The sequence below is a fragment of the Ischnura elegans genome, chromosome 1 (genome assembly GCF_921293095.1).
Source record: "Ischnura elegans chromosome 1, ioIscEleg1.1, whole genome shotgun sequence".
NCBI lineage: Eukaryota > Metazoa > Arthropoda > Insecta > Odonata > Coenagrionidae > Ischnura > Ischnura elegans.
Window position 1 is genome coordinate 22,511,233 of NC_060246.1, and position 25,153 is coordinate 22,536,385.

Below are 25,153 nucleotides of genomic sequence, written 5' to 3' on the forward strand. Positions count from 1 at the left end.
ACAACAATTAAAATGACAAGAACAACAATTTAAATGACAATGACAACAATTTAAATGACAAGGATAACAACTTAAATGACAATGACATCAATTTAAATGACAACAACAACAATTTAAATGACAACGAAACAAATTTAAATGACAACGACAACAATTTAAATGACAACGACAACAATTTTAATGACGGAGACAACAATTTTAATGACAAGGACAACAATTAAAATGACAAGAACCACAATTTAAATGACAACAACTAAAATTTAAATGAAACAAAAAAAAATTTAAATTACAAGAACAACAATTTAAATGACAGCAACAACAATTTAAATGACAACGACAATAAATTAAATGAAAACGACAACTATTAAAATGAAAACGACAGCAATTTAAATGACACCGACAACAATTAAAATGACAAGGCCATCAATTGAAATGACAAGAACAACAATTTAAATGACAAAAAGAACAATTTAAATGAAAACGACAATAGTTTAAATGACAACGACAACAATAAAAAAGACAACGACAACAATTTAAATGACAACGACAAAAATTTAAATGACAACGACAACAATTAAAATGACAACAACAACAATTTATATGTCAAGGACAACAACTTAAATGACAAGGACAACAATTTAAATGACAATAACAACAATTTAAATGCCAACGAAAACATTATAAATGATAACAACAACAATTTAAATGACATGGAAAATAATTTAAATGACAACGACAACAATTTAAATGACAACGACAATCATGAAAATGACAACGACAACAATTTAAATGACAACGACAACAATTAAAATGACAACGACAACAATTTAAAAGCGACAACAACAATTTTAATGACAACGACAACAATTTAAATGACAACGACAACAATTTAAAAGACAACGACAACAATTAAAATGACAAGAACAACAATTTAAATGAAAAGAACAAGAATTATTAAAGACAACAACAACAATTTAAATGACAACGACAACAATTTTTGATGACAACGACAACAATTTAAATGACAACGACAACAAATGAAATGAAAACGACAACTATTTAAATGACAACGACAACAATTTAAATGACAACGACAACAATTTAAATGACAAGGACAACTAATGAAATGACAAGAACAACAATTTAAATGACAAACACAACAAATAAAATGACACAGACAAGAATTTAAATGACAACGACAAAAATTTTAATGAAAACGACAACATTTTAAATGACAACAACTACAATTTAAATGACAACGACAACAATTTAAATGACAACGACAACAATTTCAATGACAACGACAACAATTTAAATGACAACGACAACAATTTTAATGACAACGACAACAATTTATATGATAAGAACAAATATTTAAATAACAACAACAAATTAAATAACAAAAACAAAATCAATTTAAATGAGAAAACCAACAATTAAAATGACAAGAACAATAATTTAAATGACGAGAACAACATTTAAAATGACAATTACAACAATTTTAATGACAAGAACAACAATTTGAATGACAAAAAAAACTATTTAAATGACAACAACAACAATTTAAATGACAACGACAACAATTGAAATGACAAGAAAAACAATTTAAATGACAAAAACTACAATTTAAATGACAACGACAACAATTTAAATGACAACGACAACAATTTAAATGACAACGACAACAATTTAAAAGACTACGACAACAATTTAAATGACAACGACAACAATTTAAATTACAACGACAACAATTTAAATGACAACGACAACAATTTAATTGACAACGACAACTATTTTAATGACAACGACAACAATTTAAATGACAACGACAACCATGAAAATGACAACGACAACAATTTAAATGACAACTACAACAATTCAAATGACAACGAGCACAATTTAAATGACAACGACAACAATTTAAATGACAACGACAAAAATCTAAATGACAACGACAAAAATTTAAATGACATCGACAAAATTTAAATGACAACGACAACAATTTAAATGCCAACGAAAACATTATAAATGACAATAACAACAATTTAAATGACAACAAAAATAATTTAAATGATAACGACAACAATTTAAATGACAACGACAACAATTTAATTGCCAACGACAACAATTTAAATAACAGCAACAACAATTGAAATGACAACGACAACCATGAAAATGACAACGACAACAATTTTAATGACAACGACTACAATTTAAATGACAACCACAACAATTTAAATGACAACAAAACAAATTTAAATGACATCGACAACAATTTAAATGACAACGACAACAATTTAAATGACAACGACAACAAATTAAATGACAACCACAACAATTTAAATGACAACAACCACAATTTAAATGACTAACACAACAATTTAAATGACAACGACAACAATTTACATGACATCAACAACAATTTAAATGAAAACGACAACAATTTAAATGACAACAACTACAATTTAAATGACAACGACAACAATTTAAATTACAACGACAACAATTTCAATGACAACGACAACAATTTAAATGACAACGACAACAATTTATATGATAACAACAAATATTGAAATGACAACAACTACATTTTAAATGACAACGACAACAATTTAAATGACAAGAGCAACAATTTTAAATGACATCAACAACAACTTAAATGACAACAACAACAATTTCAATGAGAAGACCAACAATTAAAATGACAAGGACAACAATTTAAATGACGAGAATAACAATTAAAATGACAATATAAACAAATAAAATGACAAGAACAACAATTTAAATGACAATGACAACAATTTAAATGACAAGGATAACAATTTAAATGACAAGGACAACAATTTAAATGACAACTATAACAATTTAAATGACAACGAAACAAATTTAAATGACAACGACAACAATTTAAATGACAACGACAACAATTTAAATGACAACGACAACAATTTAATGACAACAATAACAATTTAAATGACAACAACAACAATTTAAATGACAACTTCAACAATTTAAATGACAACAACAACAATTTAAATGACATTAACAACAATTTTAATGACAAGAACAACAATTTGAATGACAAAAAAAACTATTTAAATGACAACAACAACAATTTAAATGACAACAACAACAATTGAAATGACAACAAAAACAATTTAAATGACAAAAACTACAATTTAAATGACAACGACAACAATTTAAATGACAACGACAACAATTTAAATGACAACGACAACAATTTAAAAGACTACGACAACAATTTAAATGACAACGATAACAATTTAAATGACAACGACAACAATTTAAAAGACAATGACAAGAATTTAAATGACAACGACATCAATTAAATTACAACGACAACCATTTTAATGAAAACGACAGAGATTTAGAAGACTACGACAACAATTTAAATGACAAGGACAACAATTTTAATGACGGAGACAACAATTTTAATGACAAGGACAACAATTAAAATGACAAGAACCACAATTGAAATGACAATAACTAAAATTTAAATGAAACAAAAAACAATTTAAATTACAAGAACAACAATTTAAATGACAGAAACAACAATTTAAATGACAACGATAATAAATTAAATGAAAACGACAACCATTAAAATGACAACGACAGCAATTTAAATGACACCGACAACAATTAAACTGACAAGGACATCAATTGAAATGACAAGAACAACAATTTAAATGACAAAAACAACAATTTAAATGAAGACGACAATAGTTTAAATGACAACGACAACAATAAAAAAGACAACGACAACAATTTAAATGACAACGACAAAAATTTAAATGACAACGACAACAATTTAAATGACAACAACAACAATTTATATGTCAAGGACAACAACTTAAATGACAAGGACAACAATTTAAATGACAATAACAACAATTTAAATGACAACGACAACCATTTAAATGATAACGACATCAATTTTAATGACAACGACAACAATTAAAATGACAACGACAACAATTTAAATGAAGAAAACAACAATTTAAATGACAAGAACAAGATTTTTTAATGACAACAACAACAATTTAATTGACAACGACAACAATTTAAAAAGGCAACGACAACAATTTAAATGACAACGACAAGAATTTAAATGACAACGACAACAATTTAAATGACAACGCCTGCAATTTAAATGACAACGACAACAAATTTAAATGACAACGACAACAATTAAAATGACAACGACAACAATTTAAATGACAACGACAACAATTTAATTGACAACGACAACCATTGAATAACAACTACAACAATTTAAATGACAACGACAACAATTTAAATGACAACGACAACAATTTTAAATGACAACGAAAACCATTTAAATGACAACGACAACAATTCAAATGACAACGACAACAATTCAAATGACAACGACAACAATTTAAATGACTACGATAACAATTTAAATGACAACGACAACAATTTAAATGACAACGACAACAATTTAAATGACAACGACCACAATTTAAATGACAACGACCACAATTTTACTGACAACGTCAACAATTTAAATGACATTGACAACGACAACAATTTAAATGAAAACGACAACAATTTAAATGACAACGACAACAATTTAAATGACAACGACTACAATTTAAATGACAACGACAACAATTTAAATGACAACGACAACAATTTAAATGACAACAACAACAATTTAAATGACAACAACAACAATTTAAATGACAAAGACAACAATTTAAATGACAACGACAACAATTTCAATGACAACGACTACAATTAAATGACAACGACAACAATATAAATGACAAGGACAACAATTTAAATGACAACGACAACAATTTATATGACAAGGGCAACAATTTAAATGACAAGGAAAACAATTTTAATGACAACAACAACAATTTAAATGACAACAACAACAATTTTTATGTCAAGGACAACAATTTAAATGACAAGGACAACAATTTAAATGACAATAACAACAATTAAAATGACAACGACAACCATTAAAATGATAACGACAACAATTTAAATGACAACGACAACAATTAAAATGACAACGACAACAATTTTAATGACAAGGACAAATATTTAAATGACAACGACAACAATTTAAATGACAACGACAACAATTTAAATGACAACGACAACCATTTAAATGACAACGACAACAATTTAAATGACAACTACAACAATTTAAATGACAACGACAATCATTTAAATGACAACGACAAGGTTTTGTTTTTTCTTTTTTTCCTTATTTCTCTTTTTTATTTTACCTTTTTTCTTTTTTTCCTTATTTCCTTATTTAATTTTATCCTTATTACCTATTTTCCTTTTTTTTTCTTATTTCCTTTTTTCCTTATTTCCTTTTTTCCTTATTTCATATTTTCTATATTTCATTTTTTCATTTCTTCCTTATTTCCTAATTTCCTTATTTTTTTTTCATTTTTTCCTTATTTCGTTTTTTCCTTTTTTTGTTTCTTCCTTTTTTCGTTTTTTCCTCATTTTCTTATTTCCTAGTTTCCTTATTTCCTTGATTCCTTATTTCCTTTATTCCTTCTTTCCTTTTTTTCTAATTTTCTTTTCTCCTTATTTCCTTTTTTCCTTATTTACTTATTCCGTTTATCCTTTTTTATTTTTTTCCTTATTTTCGTTTTTCCTTATTACATTTTTTCCGTTTCCTTATTTCTTTGCTTCGTTATTTCCTTTTAACTTATTTCTCTATTTCTTATTTCATTTTTCCTTTATTTTCTTTTTTCCTATTTTTTTTGTTTCCCTTTTTGCCTAGCTACCTTATTCCTTTTTTCCTTTTTCCTTTTTTTATCCTTATTTCCGTTTTTACTTTTTTCCTTATTCCTTATTTTCCTTATTTCCTTTTTTCTTTATTTCCTTATTTCCTTATTCCGTTTTTTCCTTTTTCCTATTGCCGTTTACCTTAGTTTTTTCCCTTATTTCCCTTATTTTCTTATTTCCCTTTTTCCTTTTTTCCTTTTTTCGTATTCTCTTTTTTCCTTGTTTCATTTTTTCCTTAACCTTTTTCCGTTTTTCTTTTTTCTCATGTTAATGTTTTTCCTTATTTCCTTTTTTTCTTATTTTCTTATTTCCCTTTTCCCTTTTTTTTCCTTTTTTCCTCAATTCCTTTTTCCCTTATTTCAGTTTTTCTTTATTTCCTTTTTTGCTTATTTCCTATTTTTCCTTTTTTCCTCTTTTCCTTATTTCCTTATTTCCTTTTTTCCTTCTTTCCTTATTTCCTTAGATCCTTTTTTCCTTATTTTTTCCTTATTTCCTTATTTCGTTTTTTCAATTTTTTTTCCTTATTTTCTTTTTATTTCCTTTTTTTCCTTTTTCCTTATTTCCTATTTTCGTTTTTCTTTATTTCCTTATTTAATTTTTTCCGTTTTCCCTTATTTAATTATTTCCTTTTTTTCTTTCTTCATTTTTTCCGTTTTTCCTTTTTTCCTCATTCCTTTATTTCCTTATTCCCTTTTATCAATATTTCCTTTCTTCTTATTTCCTTTTTTCCTTTTTTCCTTATTACCTTTTTTCCTTATTTCCTTATACCGTTTTTCCTTTTTCCTTTTTTCCTTTTTCCATTTTTTCTTGTTTCCTTTTTTCCTATTTACCATTTTTCCTTATTTCCTCATTCCGTTTTTCCTTTTTTTTCCTTATTTTCTTATTTCCTAATTTTTTTCCTTTTCCTTTTTTTCTTGTTTCCTTTTTTCCTTGTTTCCTTTTTTCCTTGTTTCCTTTTATCCTTTTTTAATTATTTCTTTTTTCCCCATTCTTTATTCCTTATTTCATATTTCCGTTTTTACTTTTTACCTTATTCCTTTTTTCCTAATTTCCTTTTTTCTTTATTTTCTTATTTCCTTATTTCCTAATTTTTTTTTCCTTTTTTCCTTATTTACTTTTTTCCCAATTTTCTTCATTCCTTTTTACCTTTTTTATTTTCACCTTTTTTTCTTATTTCCTTTTCCCTTATTTTCTTTTTTCCTTATTTCCTTTTTTACTTTTTTCCTTTATTCTTTTTTCCTTATTTCCTTATTTCCTTTTTTCTTTTTTTCCTGTTTTCCTTATTTGCTTTTTTCCTTTTTTCTTTACTTCCTTTTTTCCTTATTTCCTTTTTTCCTTATTTCCTTTTTTCCTAATTTCCTTATTTCGTTTTTCCTTTCTTCCTTTTCCCTTTTTTCCTGTTTTCCTTATTTCCTTTTAACTTATTTCTGTTTTTCTTTTTTTCCTTATTTCCCTTTTACTTCTTTTCCTTTTTTCCGTTTTCCAAAGGAAAAAAGGAAATTAGGTAATAAGAAATTAAGTTAATAAGGGAAAAAGTTAAAAAAATAAGGATATGAGGGAAAAAAAAGGAAATACGGAAGTAAGGTTATAAGGAAATAAGGACATGAGGAAATAAGGAATTAGGGAAAAATGGAAATAAGGAAAAAAATAAGGAAAAAAGGAAATAAGGGAAAGAGAAAGAAAGGAAAAAGGAAATAAAAAAAGGAAAAAACGAATAAGGAAAAAGGAATTAAGGAAAAAGGAAATGAGGAAAAAACTGAAAAAGGAAAAAAGGAAATAAGGAAATAAGGAAAAAGAAAATAAGGAAAAAAGGAAAAAGGAAAAAAAGGAAGTAAGGAAAGAAGATAATAAAGGAAAAAGAAAAAAGAAAACCGGAATGCGGAAATAAAGAAAAAAGGACAAGGAAAAAATGAAATAAGGAAAAAGGAAATAAAGGAATAAGGAAAAAAGGAAAAACGGAAAAAAGAGGAAGAAAGAAATTAAAGAAAAGAAGTAAATGAGGAAAATAGGAAAAAAATAAGGAAAAAATGAAAGAAGGAAAAGAGAAAATAGAGAAAAAATGAAAAAAGAGAATCAGGAATAAACAGCATAAGGAAAAAAGGTAAAAAGGAAAATCCTTATTTCGATATTTTCTTTTTTCCTTATATCCTTTTTTCATGTTTTTCTTTTTTCCTTATTTACTTTTTTCCTTATTTACTTTTTTCCTTATTTTTCTTTTCCTTATTTCCTTTTTTTTCTTTTTTCTTTTATCCTTCTTTACTTTTTTCCTTTTATCTTTTCTCCTAATTTCCTTTTTTCCTTATTTCCTTTTTTCCTTTTTTCCTTTATTCCTTTTTTCTTAACTTCGTCTTTTCCTTATTTCCTTAAAAACGAAATAAGGAAATAATGAAAAAAGAAATAAGGAAAAAAGGAAATAAGGAAATGAGGAAATAAGGAAATAAGGATATAAGGAAATAAGGACATGAGGAAATGAGGAAATAAGGAAGAAATGAAAAAATGAAATAAGGAAAAAAGGAAAAAAGATGAGGAAAAATATTTTTATAATAATAATAATAATAATATAAAAAAAGGAGTTAAATATTTTTTTGTAAACTCCTTTCTCTTGAACTCCTTTTTTGTTAACTCCTTTTTTGTTAACTTCATTTGATTAACTCCTTTCTTTTACTCCTTTTTTGTTAAATCCTTTTTTGTTAAATACTTTTTTTTTAATCCTTTTTTGTTAAATCCTATTTTGTTTACTCCTTTTTTGATAAATCCTTTTTTACGAACTCCTTTTTTATATATTATTTTTTTTACTCTTTTTTTGTTGATTCCTTTTGTGTTACCTTCTTTTTTGTTAACTCCTTTTGTATAAAAACCAACTTTGTTAAATCCTTTTTTGTTAACTCCTATTGTCTTAACTCCTTTTTTGATAATTACATTTTTGTTTACTTCCTTTTGTCAACTCCTTTTATGTTTACTTACTTTTGTTAACTCCTTTTTTTTATTCCTTTTTTGTTCACTATTTTTTTTGTTAATCCCTTTTTTAAACTCCTGTTTTGGAAACTCATTTTTTGTTCACTGCTTTTTGGTTAACTCCTTTTCGCTAAACTCCTTTTTTGTTAAATCCTTTTTTTTGACTACTTTTTAATTAATTCCTTTTTTATTAACTCCCAATTAGTTACTTCTTTTTTGTTCACCACTTTTTGTATACTCCTCTTTTATTAACTCCTCATTTTTTAACTCAATTTTTTGAAACTCCATTTTTTTACTTCTTTCTTGATAACTCCTTTTTTGTTAACATCTTATGGTTAATTTCTTTCTTGTTAATTACTTTCTTGTTTACTCCTTTTTTGTTCACTATTTTTTTTTGTTAACTCATTATTTTTAAACTCCTTTTTTTGATGATCCATTTTTTTACCTCCTTTTTGATTACTCCTTGTTTGTATACTCCTTTTTTGTTCAATTCTTTTTTTTTTAAACCTTTTTTGTTTACACCTTTTTTGCTTGCTCCTTTTTTGTTCATTATTTTTTTGTTAATTCCTTTTTTTTAACTCCTTTTTGGAAATTCCTTTTTTATTCATTTCTTTTTTGTTAACTCCTTTTTTCCAAACTCCTTTTTTGTTAACTCCTTTTTTGTTAACTCCTGTTCCGTTAACTACTTTTTTGTTAACACATTTTTGTTAACTCCCTTTTATATTTAATCCATTTTTGTTAATTCCTTTTTGTTAACTACTTTTTTGTTTACTTTTTTTTGTTAACTCCGTTTTTGTTCACTATTTTTTTGTTAACTCCTTTTTTTTAAGGTCATTTTTTGTAAACTTTTTTTTTGTTTACTTCTTTTTTGATAACTCTTTTTTGTTAACTCCTTTTTTGTTAAATCCTTTTTTTAATGCCTACTTTTTTATTAATTCTTTTTTGTTAACTACCTATTAGTTAACTCCTTTATTGTTTACTTTTTTTGTTAACTCCGTTTTACTAACTCCTTTTTTGTAAACTCCTTTTTTTGTTCACTACTTTTTTGTATACTCCTCCTTTATTAACTCCTTTTTTGTTAACTCCTTTTTTGTTATCTTCTTTTTTTATAACTCCTTTTTTGTTAATTTCACTTGATTTACTCATTTCTATGACTCCTTTTTTGTTAAATCCTTTTTTGTTAACTCCTATTTTCTTTACTCCTTTTTTGATAACTTCTTTTTTTCTAACTCCTTTTTTATTTATTACTTTTTTTTACTCATTTTTGTTAATTCCTTTTGTGTTAACTTCTTTTTTGTTAACTCCTTTTTTGCTTACTCTGTTTTTGTTAACTCCTTTTTTGTTGACTCGTTTATTGTTAACTCCTTTTTTGTAAAAACCAACTTCCTTAAATCCTTTTTTGTTAACTCCTATTTTTTAACTCCTTTTTTGATAACTCCTTTTTTGTTAACTTCCTTTTGTTAACTCCTTTTTTGTTTATTGTTTTTTTCCTCTTTTTTTGTTAACTCCTATTTTCTTTACTTTTTTTGTTTCCTTTTTCTATTTTAAGTCAATCTTTGTTTACTCCTTTTTTGTTAACACCTTTTTGTTAACTTCTTTCATTTTAATTCCTTTTTTGTTTTCTTCTTTTTTGTTCACTATTTTTTTGTTAACTCCTTTTTTAAAACTCCTTTTTTGAAACTCCATTTTTTTACTTCTTTTTTGATAACTCCTTTTTTGTAAACTCCTTTTTTGTTAAATCCTTTTATGTTGACTACTTTTTTGTTGACTAGTTTTTTGTTCACTCCTTTTTTGTTAACACCATTTTTGTTTACTCCTTTTTTGTTCAATTTTTTTTGTTCATTTCTTTCTTTTAAACTCGTTTTGTGGAAACTTTTTTTGTTAAAAAACTTTTTGTTGACTACTTTTTTGTTGACTCCTTTTTTGTTTACTATTTTTTGATTACTCCTTTGTTCACTAATTTTTTTTTATAACCCCTTTTTTTAAACTCCTTTTTTGGAAACTCCTTTTTTGTTCACTGCTTTTTTGTTAACTCCTTTTCGCTAAACTCCTTTTGGTTAAATACTTTTTTGTTGACTACTTTATAATTAATTCCTTTTATGTTACCTCTCCATTACTTACCTCCTTTTTTATTTACTATTTTTTGTTTACTCCTTTTTAAGAACTCCTTTTTTGTAAACTCCTTATTTGTTCACTAATTTTTTGTTAACTTCCTTTCTGTTAACTCCTTTTTTGTATACCACTTTTTTGTATACTCCTCTTTTGTAAACTCCTTTTTTGTGAACTCCTTTTTTGTTATCTCCTTTTTTGTTAACTCCTTTTTTGATAATTCCTTTTTTGTAAAATTCCATTTTGTTTACTCCTTGTTTGTTAACTCTTTTTTTGTTAACTCCTTTTTCGTTATCTCCTCTTTGTAAACTCCTTTTTTGTTAACTTCATTTGATTAACTCCTTTCTTTAACTCCTTTTATGTTAAACCCTGTTTTGTTAACTTCAATTTTGTTTACTCCTTTTTTGATAACTCCTTTTTTTCTAACTCCTTTTTTATTTTTTTCCTTTTTTTATCCTTTTTTGTTGATTCCTTATGTGTTAACTTTTTATTCGTTAACCTTTTTTTGTTAACTCTGTTTCTTTTAACTCCTTTTTTGTTGACTAGTTTTTTCTTAACTCCTTTTTTGTAAAAACCAACTTTGTTAAATCCATTTTTTTTTACTCCTATTTTCTTAACTCGTTCTTTGTTTACTTCCTTTTGTTAACTCCTTTTTTGTTTACTCCTTTGTTTTTACTCCTTTTATGTTAAGTCATTCTTGGGTTACTCCCTTTTAATTCAATGCTTTTTTGTCTTCACCTTTATTGTATACTCCTTTTTTGTTTACACCTTTTTGTTTACTCCTTTTTTGTTCATTATTTTTTTGTTAACTCCTTTTTTTAAACTCCTTTTTTATTTCCTCCTTTTTTGTTAATTTCTGTTTTGTTAACTCCTTCTTTGTTAACACTTTTTTGTTAACTCCTTTTTTATTTAATCAATTTTTGTTATTTCCTTTTGGTTTTCTACTTTTTTTTTGTTTACTCCTTTTTTGTTCCATATACTTTTATTAAGTCCTTTTTTTTACTCCTTCCTTGTGAAAACTTTTGTTGTTAAATCCTTTATTGTTAACTCCTATTTTGTTTACTCCTTTTTTGATGACTCCTTTTTTGCTAACTCGTTTTTTATGTATTCCTTTTTTTACTCCTTTTTTGTTTATTTCTTTTGTGTTAACTTCTTTTTTGCTAACTCCTTTTTTGTTAACTCCATTTCTGTTAACTCGTTTTTTGTTAACTACTTTTTTGTAAAAACCAACTTTGTTAAATCCTTTTTTGTAAACTCCTATTTTCTTAACTTTCTTAACTCTTTCTAAATTCTTTTTTATTAAATTCTTTTTTGTTAACTCATATTTTGTTAACTCCTTTTTTGATAACTCCTTTTAAGCTAACTCCTTTTTAATTATTTCCTGTTTTGTTTACTCCTTTTTTGTCGATTCCTTCTGTGTTAACTTCTTTTTTGTTAACTCCTTTTTTGTAAACTCTGTTTTTGCTAACTCCTTTTTTGTTGATTCGTTTTTTATTACCTCCTTTTTTGTAATTACCTACTTTGGTAAATTTTTTTTATTAACTCCTATTTTCATAAATCCTTTTTTGATAACCCCTTTTTTATTTATCTTCTTTTTTTTAATTATTTTTTTGTTTACTACTTTTTTGTTTACTTCTTTTTTGTTATTACCTTTTATGTTAACTCATTCCTTGTTAACTCCTTTTTTGTTAACACCTTATCGTTATTTTCTTTCTTGTTAACTCCTTTCTTGTAAACTCCTTTTATGTTAACTCCTTAGTTGTTAACTCCTTGTTTTAATTACTCCATTTTTGTTAACTACTAATTTGTTAACTCCTTTTTTGTAACTCCTTTTTTGTTAACTCCTTTTATGTTAACTTATTCATTGTTTACTCCTTTTTTGTAAACTCCCTTTGTTACTCCTTTCTTGTTAACTCCTTTTATGTTACCTCCTTTTTTAATAACTCCTAATTTGTTTACTCCTTTTTTGTCAACTCCTTTTTTGGTAATTCCTTTTTTGTTAACTCCTTTTTTGATAACTTCCTTTTTGTTCACTCCTTTCTTGATAACTCCTTTTTTGTAAACACTTATTTTGTTAACTCCTTTCTTGCTTACTCCTTTTTTGTTAAGTTCTTTTTTGTTAATTCATTTTGGGTTAACTCCTTTTTTGTAATTTTTTTTGATAAGTCCTTTTTTGTTAAATCCTTATTTGTAATTTCCTTTTTGTTAACTGCTTTTTTGTTAACTCCTTATTTGTAAACTCCTATTTTTATAACTCCTTTTTTGTTAACCTTATCATTGTTAACTCCATTTTTTGAATTCTTCTTTGCTACCTCCTTTTTTCTTAACTCCTTTCATGATAATCTCTTTTTTGTTAAATCCTTTTTTGTTAACTCCTATTTTGTTAACTCCTTTTTTGTTAACTCCTGTTTAGTAACTCCTTTTTTGTTCACTCCTTTTTTTATTAACTCCTTTTTTGTTAACTCCTCTTTTGTTAACTCCTCTTTTGTTAACTCCTTTTTTGTTCATTTTTTTAAACTGCTTTTTTGTTAATTCCATTTTTGTAAACTCCATTTTTTGTTCAAAATTTTCTTGCCAACTCCTTTTTTGTTTAATTTTTATACCTGCTTTTTTGTTCAAAATTTTATTGTCAACTCCTTCTTTGTTTACTCCTTTTTTGCTTACTTCTATTGATTAACTCCTCTTTTTAAACTCCCCTTTTGTTAAATCCTTTTTTGTTAAATCCCTTTTTGTTAACTCCTATTTTGTTAACTCCTTTTTTGATAAATCCTTTTTTGCTAACTCGTTTTTTATTTATACCTTTTTTTACTCCTTTTATGTTGATTCCTTTTGTGTTAACTTCTGTTTTGTTAACTTTTTTTTTGTTAACTCCTTTTTTGTTAATTCCTTTTGTGTTGACTCGTTTTTTTGTTAACTCCTTTTTTGTAAAAACCAACTTTGTTAAATCCATTTTTGTTAACTCTTATTTTCTTAACAATTTTTTTTATAACTTCATTTTTGTTTACTTCCTTTTGTTAACTCCATTTTTGTTTGCTGCTTTTTTTACTCTTTTTTTGTTAACTGCTTTTTTGTTTACTCTTTTATTGTTTTTTTAACTCCTTTTATGTTTAGCCATTTGTTATTAACTCCTTTATTGTTAACACCTTTTTGTTAACGTCTTTCTTGTTAATTCCTTTTTTGTTTTCTTCTTTTTTATTCACTATATTTTTGTTAACTTTTTTTTTTAAGCCTCCATTTTTTGAAAATTTTTTAACTTCTTTTTTGATAACTCCTTTTTTTTAATCCTTTTTTGTTTACTCCTTTTTTGTAAACTTTCATTTTGTTAACTCCTTTTTGTTAACTCTTTTTTTTGTTACTCCTTTTTCGTTAACTCCTTTTTTGTTTACTCCTTTTTTGTTAAATCCTTTTTTGTTAAATTCTTTTTTGTTAACTCACATTTTGTGAAATTCTTTTTTGATAACTCCTTTTTTTCTAACTCCTTTTTTATTATTTCCTGTTTTGTTTACTCCTTTTTTGCGATTCATTTGTGTTTACTTCTTTTTTGTTAACTCCTTTTTTGTTAACTTTGTTTTTGCTAACTCCTTTTTTTTTTATTCGTTTTTTGTTAACTCCTTTTTTGTAAAAACCTACTTTGGTAAATTTTTTTAATTAACTCCTATTTTCTTAACTCCCTTGTTTGTTTACTTTTTTTTAATTCTTTTTTGTTTACTCCTTCTTTGTTTACTTCCTTTTTGTTAACACCTTTTATGATAACTCATTCTTTGTTAACTCCTTTTTTGTTTTCTTTCTTGATAATTCCTTCCATTTTTACTCCTTTTTTATTAAATTCTTTTTTGAAAACACCTTTTATTTAACTCCGTTTTTTAGTAACTACTTTTTAGTTAACTCCTTTTTTGATAACTCCTTATTTGTTCTTCCTTTTTTTCTGTACTTCTAATTTGTTTACGCCTTTTTTTTCAATCTTTTTTTGTATTATTTTTTAATGTTAAGTCCTTCTTTGTTAACACCTTTTTTGTTAACTCTTTTATGTTAACTTATTCTTTGTTAACTCCGTTTTTGTTAACAGCCGTTTGTAAACTCCTTTCTTCTTAACTCCTTTTATGTTAACTCCTTAATTGTTAACTCCTTTTTTAATAACTCCATTTTTGATAACTCCTTATTTGTTTACTCCTATTTTGTTACTCCTTTTTTGGTAACTTCTCCTTTGTTAACTCCTTTTTTGGTAACTTCTTTTTTGTTGACTCCTTTCTTGATAACTCCTTTTTTGTAAAGACTTATTTTGTTGACTCCTTTCTTGCTAACTCCTTTTTTGTTAAGTTCTTTTTTGTTAATTTGTTTTTGGTTAACTCCTTTTTTGTTAAATCCTTTTTTGTTTTTTCCTGTTTTGTTTACTTTTTTTTGTTCACTCATTTTTTGTTTTATTTTTTTTATATTAAGTCCTTCTTTGTTAACTCCTTTTTTGTTAACTCCTTTTTTGTTAACTCCTTTTTTGTTAACTCCTTTTATGCTAACTTTTTCATTGTTTACTCCTTTTTTGTTAACACCCCTTCGTTAACTCCTTTCTTGTTAACTCGTTTTATATTTCCTCCTTATATAATAACTCCTAATTTGTTTACTTCTTTTTTGTTAACTCCTTTTTTGATATCTTCTTTTTTGTTAACTCCTTTTTTGCTGACTCTGTTATTGTTAACTCCTTTTTTGTTGACTCGTTTATTGTTAACTCTTTTTTTGTGAAAAACAACTTCCTTAAATCCTTTTTTGTTGACTTCCTTTTTTTAACTCCTTTTTTGTTTAGTTTTTTTTTCTCTTTTTTTTTAACTCCTATTTTGTTTACTTGTTTTTGTTTCCTTTTTTTATTTTAAGTCATTCTTTGTTTACTCCTTTTTTGTTAACACCTTTTTGTTAACTTCATTCATGTTAATTCCTTTTTTGTTTTCTTCTTTTTTTTCACTATTTTTTTGTTAACTCCTTTTTTTAAACTCCTTTTTTTGAAACTCCATTTTTTTACTTCTTTTTTGATAACTCCTTTTTTGTAAACTCCTTTTTTGTAAAATCCTTTTTTGTTGACTACTATTTTGTTGACTTGTTTTTTGTTCACTCCTTCTTTGTTTACACCATTTTTGTTTACTCCTTTTTTGTTCAATTTTTTTTGTTCACTCCTTTCTTTTAAACTCCTTTTGTAGAAACTCCTTCTTTGTTAAAACACTTTTTTGTTGACTACGTTTTTGTTGACTCCTTGTTTGTTTACTACTTTTTTGATTACTCCTTTGTTCACTAGTTTTTTTTTGTAACCCCTTTATTTTTAAACTCCTTTTTTGGAAACTGCTTTTCTGTTCACTGCTTTTTTGTTAACTCCTTTTCGCAAAACTCCTTTTTGTTAAATACTTTTTTGTTGACTACTTTATTATTAATTCCATTTATGTTACCTGCCTATTAGTTACCTCCTTTTTTGTGTACTATTATTTATTTACTCCTTTTTAACAATTCCTTTTTTTGTAAACTCCTTTTTTTGTTCACTACTTTTTTGTTATCTCCTTTTTTGTTAACTCCTTTTTTGTTAATTCCTTTTTTGTAAAATTCCATTTTGTTTACTCCTCGTTTGTTAACTCTTTTTTTGTTAACTCCTTTTTCGTTATCTCCTCTTTGTTAACTCCTTTTTTGTTAACTTCATTTGATTAACTCCTTTCTTTAACTCCTTTTTTGTTAAATCCTGTTTTGTTTACTTCAATTTTGTTTACTTCTTTTTTGATAACTCCTTTTTTGCTAACTCCTTTTTTATTTTTTTATTTTCTTTATCCTTTTTTGTTGATTCCTTTTGTGTTAACTTTTTATTCGTTAACCTTTTTTTGTTAAATCTGTTTCTTTTAACTCCTTTTTTGTTGACTAGTTTTTTCTTAACTCCTTTTTTGTAAAAACCAACTTTGTTTTATCCTTTTATTTACTCCTATTTTCTTAACTCCTTCTTTGTTTACTTCCTTTTGTTAACTTCTTTTTTGTTTACTCCTTTTTTGTTTTTTTTTTAACTCCTTTTATGTTCAGTCATTTTTTGTTTACTCCTTTTTTTTACACCTTTTTTGTTTACTCCTTTTTCGTTCATTATTTTTTTGTTTACTCCTTTTTTTAAACTCCTTTTTTGGAAACTCCTTTTTTATACACTTCTTTTTTTTGTTAACTCCTTTTTTCTAAACTCCTTTTTTATTTCCTCCTTTTTTGTTAACTTCTTTTCTGTTAACTACTTCTTTGTTAACTCCTTTTTTGTTTTCTTTTTTGTAACTCCTTTTATGTTAAGTCATTCTTTGTTTTCTCCTTTTTAATTCAATGCTTTTTTGTTTACACCTTTTTTGCTTACTCCTTTTTTTACACCTTTTTTGTTTACTCCTTTTTTGTTCATTATTTTTTTGTTAACTCCTTTTTTTAAACTCCTTTTTTATTTCCTCCTTTTTTGTTAACTTCTGTTCTGTTAACTACATCTTTGTTAACACTTTTTTGTTAAATCCTTTTTTATTTAATCAATTTTTGTTATTTCCTTTTGGTTTACTACTTTTTTTTTGTTTACTACTTTTTTGTTCCATATACTTTTGTTAAGTCCTTTTTTTTACTCCTTCTTTGTGAAAACTTTTTTTGTTAAATCCTTTTTTGTTACCTTCTATTTTGTTTACTCCTTTTTTGATAACTCCCTTTTTGCTAACTCGTTTTTTATCAATTCCTTTTTTTACTCCTTTTTTGTTGATTCCTTTTGTGTTAACTTCTTTTTTGTTTACTCCTTTTTTGTTAACTCCATTTTTGTTTACTCGTTTTTTGTTAACTCCTTTTTTGTAAAAACCAACTTTGTTAAATCCTTTTTTGTTAACTCCTATTTTCTTAACTCCTTTTTTGATAATTTTTTTTTTGTAAACTTCCTTTTGTTAACTCCTTTTTTTTGTTTACTGCTTTTTTTACTCTTTTTTTGTTAACTGCTTTTTTGTTTACTGTTTTTTTTTTAAACTCCTTTTATGTTTAGTCATTCTTTATTAACTCATTTTTTGTTAACACCTTTTTGTTAACTTCTTTCTTGTTAATTCCGTTTTTGTTTTCTTCTTTTTCATTCACTATTTTTTTGTGAACTCTTTTTTTTAAACCTCCATTTTTTGAAAGTCAATTTTTTTACTTCTTTTTTGATACCTCCTTTTTTTAAATCCTTTTTTTAACTCTTTTTTGTTAACTCCATTTTTGTTAACTTCCATTTTGTTAACTCCTTTTTGTTAACTCTTTTTTTGTTCACTCCTTTTTCGTTAACTTTTTTTTGTTTACTCCTTTTTTGTTAAATTCTTTTTTTTTTATTCTTTTTTGTAAACTCATATTTTGTTAACTCCTTTTTTGATAGCATCTTTTTAGCTAACTCCTTTGTTATTATTTCCTGTTTTATTTACTCCTTTTTTGTCGATTCCTTCTGTGTTAACTTCTTTTTTGTTAACTTCTTTTTTGTTAACTCTTTTTTTGTTCACTCCTTTTTCGTTAACTTTATTCTTGTTTACTCCTTTTTTGTTAAATTCTTTTTTATTATATTCTTTTTTGTTAACTCATATTTTGTTAACTCCATTTTTGATAACATCTTTTTAGCTAACTCCTTTATTATTATTTCCTGTTTTGTTTACTCCTTTTTTGTCGATTCCTTCTGTGTTAACTTCTTTTTTGTTAACTTCTTTTTTGTTAACTCTGTTTTTTCTAACTCCTTTTTTGTTGATTCGTTTTTTATTAAATCCTTTTTTGTAAAAACCTACTATGGTAAATTTTTTTTATTAACTCCTATTTTCTTAAATCCTTTTTTGGAAATTCTTTTTTGTTTACTTCTTTTTTTTAATTCTTTTTTTGTTAACTACTTTTTTGTTTACTTCTTTTTTGTTAAAACCTTTTATGTTAACTCATTCCTTGTTAACTCCTTTTTTGTTAACACCCTTTTGTTATTTTCTTTATTGATATATCCTTCCATGTTAACTCCTTTTTTATTAAATTCTATTTTGTAAACACCTTTTTTTTACTCCATTTTTTAGTATTTACTTTTTAGTTAACTCCTTTTTTGATAACTCCTTATTTGTTTTTCCTTTTTGTTTACTTCTAATTTGTAAACGCCTTTTTTGTTCACTCTTTTTTGTATTATTTTTTAATGTTAAGTCCGTTTTTATCACCTTTTTTGTTAACTCCTTTTATGTTAACTTTTTCTTTGTTAACTCCTTTTTTGTTAACACCCGTTTGTTAACTCCTTTCTTGTTAACTCCTTTCATGTTAACTCCTTTTATGTTAACTCCTTAGTTGTTAACTCCTTTTTTAATAACTCCATTTTTGTTAAATACTAATTTGTTTACTCCTTTTTGGTAACTCCTTTTTTGGTAACTTCTCTTTTGTTAACTCCTTTTTTGGAAACTTTTTTTTTTGTTGACTCCTTTCTTGATAACTCCTTTTTTGTAAACACTTATTTCGTTGACTCCTTTCTTGCTAACTCTTTGTTGGTAAGTCCTTTTTTGTTTAATTCTTTTTTGTTTCTCCTTTTTTGTTTACTTTTTTTGTTAACGCCTTATTTGTTCACTCTTTTTTGTATTATTTTTTTATGTTAAGTCCTTCTTTGCTAACTCCTTTTTTGTTAACTCCTTTTTTGTTACTCCTTTTTTGTCAACTCCTTTTATGTTAACTTATTCACTGTCTACTCCTTATTTGTTAACACCCCTTTGTTAACTCCTTTCTTGTTAACTTTTTTTATGTTACCTCCTTTTTTAATAACTCCTAATTTGTTTACTCTTTTTTAGTCAACTCTTTTTTTGGTAACATCTTTTATGTTAACTCCTTTTATGATAACTTCTTTTATATTCACTCCTTTCTTGGTAACTCTTTTTTGTAAACACTTATTTTGTTAACTCCTTTCTTGCTAACTCCTTTTTTGTGAAGTTCTTTTTTGTTAATTCGTTTTAGGTTAACTCCTTTTTTGTAATTTTTTTTGGTAAGTCCTTTTTTGTTAAATCCTTATTTGTAATTTCCTTTTTGTTTACTGCTTTTTTGTTAACTCCTTATTTGTAAACTCCTATTTTGATAACTCCTTTTTTGTAAACCTCTTCATTGTTAACTCCATTTTTTTAATTCTTCCTTGCTACCTCCTTTTTTCTTAACTCTTTTCATGATAATTCCTTTTTTGTTAAATCCTTTTTTGTAAACTCCTATTTTGTAAACTCCTTTTTTGGTACTCCTTTTTTTACACCTTTTTTGTTTACTCCTTTTTTTAGTAACTCCTTTTTTGTTAACTCCTCTTTTGTTAACTCCTGTTTTGTTAACTCCTTTTTTGTTCATTTTTTTAACTGCTTTTTTGTTAATTCCATTTTTGTAAACTCCATTTTTTGTTCAAAATTTTATTGTCTACTCCTTTTTTGTTTACTTCTATTGAATAACTCCTTTTTTTAAACTCCCCTTTTGTTAAATCCTTTTTTGTTAAATCCCTTATTGTTAACTTCTATTTTGTTAACTCCTTTTTTGATAAAACCTTTTTTGCTAACTCCTTTTTTATTTGTTCCTTTTATTTTATTCCTTGTTTGTTGATTCCTTTTGTGTTTACTTCTTTTTTGTTAACTCCTTTTTTGTTAACTCTGTTTTTGTAAACTCCTTTATTGTTGATTCGTTTTATGTTAACTCCTTTTTTATAAATACCTATTTTGTTAAATCCTTTTTGTTATCTCCTATTTTCTAAACTCCTTTTTTGATAACCCCTTTTTTGCTTACTTCTTTTTTTAAACTCATTTTTTGTTTATCGGTTTTTTTACTCTTTTTTTTTAACTCCTTTTTTTATTGCTCCTTTTTTGTTTCCTTCTTTTTTTTAACTTTTTTTATAATAACTCATTCTTTGTCAACTCCATCTTATTTAAAACCCCTTTGTTAACTCCATTCTTGTTAACTCTTTTTAAGTTAACTCCTTAGTTGTTAACCCCTTTTTTGATTACTCCATTATTGTTAACTCCTAATTTGTTAACACCTTTTTGTCAACTCCTTTTTTGGTAAATTCTTTTATCTTAACTCCTTTTTTGGTTACTTCTTTTTTGGTGACTCCTTTCTTGATGACTCCTTTTTTGTAAACACGTATTATGCTAACTCCTTTCTTGCTAACTCTTTTTTTGTTAAGTTCTTTTTTGTTAATTCGTTTTTGGTTAACTCATTTTTTGTTAACTCCTTTTATGTTAATTCCTTAGTTGTTAACTCCTTTCTTAATAACGCCTAATTTGTTTACTCCTTTTTTGTCAACTCCTTATTTGCTAACTTCTTTTTTGTTAACTCCTTTTTTGGTAACTGTTTTTTTCTTTACTCCTTTCATGATAAACTCTTTTTTGTAAATACTTATTTTGTTAACTCCTTTCTTGTTAACTCCTTTTTTGTTAAGTTCTTTTTGTTAATTCCTTTTTTGTTAACTTCTTTTTTTTAACTTTTTTTTGGTAATTCTTTTTTTGTTAAATCCTTCTTTGTTAATTCCTTTTTGTCAACTGCTTTTTCGTTAACTTCTCATTTGTTAACCTCTTTATTGTTCACTCCATTTTTGTTAAAATATTTTTTTCTACCTCCTATTTTCTAACTCCTTTAATGATAAATCCTTTTTTTTAAATCCTTTTTTGTAAACTCTGATTTTGTTGACTCCATTTTGTTTAACCCTTTTTTCACTCCTTTTTTTAAAGCCTTTTTTATTCACTCCTTTTTTGTTAACTCTTTTTTTATTAACTCCTTTTTTATAAACTCTATTTTTGTTCCCTACTTTATTGTCAACTCCTTTTCCTTAATTCCATTTTTGTCAACTCCTTTTTTGTTCACTACTTTTTTATCAACCCCTTTTTTGTTCAATTCTTTTTTGTTGACTCCTTTTATGTTAACTTTTTTTTGATTACTCCTTTTTTGTTAACTTCTTTTATGTAAAATCGTTCTTATTTATATCCTTTTTTTGTATTTTCCTTTTTGTTTACTCCTTTTATGTTAACTACTTCCTTGTTAACTCCTTTTTTATTTACTCCATTTTTGTTAATTCCTTTTTGTTAACTCCTTTTTTATTAACTTGTTTTTTGTTTACTTCTTTTTTGTTCAATTTTTTTATTAACTCTTTTTTTTAAACTCCTTATTTGTAAACTCCGTTTTTATTTACTTTTTTTAATAAATCCTTTTTTGTAAACTGTTTTTTTTATCCTTTTTTGTTGGCTCCTTTTTTGTAAAATCCTTTTTTGTTTACTCCTATTATCTTAACTCCTTCTTTCTTTACTTCCTTTTGTTAACTCCTTTTTGTTTGCTGCTATTTTTACTCTTTTTTTGTTAACCCCTTTTTTGTTTACTCCTTTTTTGTTTTTTTTTTAACTCCTTTTATGTTAAGTCATTCTTTGTTAACTCCTTTTTTGTTTACTCCTTTTTTTACACCTTTTTTGTTTACTCCTTTTTTGTTCATTATTTTTTTGTTAACTCCTTTTTTTAAACTCCTTTTTTTGAAACTCCTTTTTTATTCACTTCCTTTTTGTTAACTCCTTTTTTTTAAACTCCTTTTTTGTTTACTCCGTTATTGTTATCTTCTGTTTTGATTACTACGTCTTTGTTAACACTTTTCTGTTTACTCCTTTTTTATTTAATCCATTTATGTAATTCATTTTTGTTTACTACTTTTTTTTTGTTTACTACTTTTTTGTTTACTATTTTTTTCTTAACTCCTTTTTTTACTCTTTCTTTGTTGAAACTTTTTTTGTTAAATCCTTTTTTTGTAAACTCCTATTTTAATCCTTTTTTGTTTACTCCTTTTTATTTAACTTCTTTTTTGTTAACTCCTCTTTTGTTAATTCCTGTTTTGTTCACTCATTTTTTGTTCACTTTTTCTGTTAACTCCTTCTTTGTTAATTTCATTTTTGTAAACTCCATTTTTTGTTCAAAATTTTATTGTCAACTCCTTCTTTGTTAGCTCCTTTTTTGTTTACTCCTTTTTTGTTTACTTCTATTGATTAACTCCTTTTTTTAAACTTAATTTTTGTTAAATCCTTTTTTGCAACCTCCTTTTTTCTTAAATCTTTTAATGATAAATTTTTTTTTGTTAAACCCTTTTTTGTTACCTCCTATTTTGTTATCATCTTTTTTGTTATCTCCTTTTTTTACTCCTTTTTTGATGAATCATTTTTTGTTGACTACTTTTATTTTAAGTACTTTATTGTTAACTCCCTATTTGTTAACTCCTTTTTTGTTTACTATTTTTTTACCTTCTTTTTTACAACTTATTTTTTGTAAGCTCCTTTTTTTGTTCACTACTTTTTTGTTACCTTCTTTTTTGTTAACACCTTTTTTTTCAATCCCCTTTTTTATATACTCCTCTTTTGTTAACTCCTTTATTTTTTTTCTCCTTTTTTGTTATCTCCTATTTAGTTAACTCGTTTTTTGTTAACTCCTTTTATTTAACTCTTTTTTTATTAACTACTTTTTCGTTACCTCCTTTTTTGTTTACTACTTTTTTATTAACTTTAAATGATTAATTCCTTTTTTTAACTCCTTTTTTGTTAAATCCTTTTTTGTTAAATCCTTTTTTGTTAGTTCCTTTTTGTTAACTGTTTTTTTATTAACTCCTTTTTTGTAAACTCCTTTTTTGATAACCCCTTTTTTGTTTACTTCCTTTATTTAACTCCTTTTTTGTTTACTGCTTTCTTTACTCTTTTTTTGTTAAGTCCTATTTTTTTCCACCTTTGGTAACTTTTTTTGTTAACCTCTTTATTGTTAACTCCATTTTTAACAGCTTAACAGCTTCTTTTTACTCTTTTTTTGTTAACTCCTATTTTGTTTGCACCTTTTTTGTTTACTTTTTTTTATAACTCCTTTAATGATAACTCATTCTTTGTTAATTCCTTTTTTGTTAACATCTTTTTGTTTTTTTCTTTCTTTTAATTCCTTCCATGTTAACTCCTTTTTTGTTAAATAAATTTTTGTAAACACCTTTTTTTAACTCCTTTTTCAGTAACTACTTATTAGTTAACTCCTTTTTTGTTAACTCCTTATTTGTTTTTTCCTTTACTTCTTTTTTGTTAACTCCATTTTTGTTCATTCTTTTTTTGTATTATTTTTTTTATGTTAAGTCCTTCTTTGTTAACTCCTTTGCTGTTAACTTATTCTTTGTAAACTCCTTTTGTGTTAACACCCCTTTGTTAACTCTTTTCTTGTTAACTCCTTTTATAATAACTCCTTTCTTGTTAACTCCTTTTTTGTTAAGTTCTTTTTTGCCAATTCCTTTTTTGTTAACTCCTTTTTTGCTAACTTTTTTTGTAACTCCGTTTTTGTGAAATCCTTTTTTTTTCCTGTTTGTTAACTTCTTTTTTATTAACTCCTTTTTTGTAAATTCCTTTTTTGATAACCCCTTTTTTGTTTGCTTCTTTTTGTTAACTCCTGTTTTGTTTACTGTTTTTTTAACTCTTTTTTAGTTAACTCCAATTTTGTTTTTTCTTTTTTGGTTACTTCTTTTTTGTTTACCTCTTTATTGTTAACTCCATTTTTTATAAATTCTTTTTTCCTACCTCCTTTTTTCTTAACTCCTTTCATGATAAATTCTTTTTTGTTAAATCCTCTTTGTTTACTCCTATTTTGTTAACTCCTTTTCTATTAACTCCTTTTTTTTGCTCTTTTTTTGTTTACTCCTTTTTTATAAACTTTTTTTGTGTTAACTCTTTTTTTGTTAACTCCTGTTTTGTTAACTCCTTTTTTGTTCTTTTTTTTTTGCTAACTCCTTTTTTGTTAATTCCATTTTTGTAAACTCCATTTTTTGTTCACTATTTTATTGTCAACTCTTTTTTTGTTAAATCGTTTTTTGTTAACTCCTATTTTTGTTAACTGCTTTTTTAATAACTGCTTTTTTGCTAACTCCTTTTTTATTTATTCCTTTTTTGTTTACTCCTTTTTTGTTGATTCCTTTTGTGTTATCTTCTTTTTTGTTTACTCCTTTTTGTTAAATCTGTTTTTGTGAAATCCTTTTTTGTTGATTCGTTTTCTGTTAACTCCTTTTTTTTAAAAAACCTACTTTGTTTAACCCTTTTTATTAACTCCTATTTTCTTAACTCCTTTTTTGATAACCCCTTTTTTGTTTACTTCTTTTTGTTAACTTCTTTTTTGTTTACTGCTTTTTTCACTCTTTTTTTGTTAACTGCTATTTTATTTTTTCCTTCTTTGGTTACTTCTTTTTTGGTAACTCCTTTTATGTTAACTCCTTATTTCTTTTTTTCCTTTTTTTACTTCTTTTTTGTTAACTCCTTTTTTGTTCATTTTTTTTGTATTATTTTAT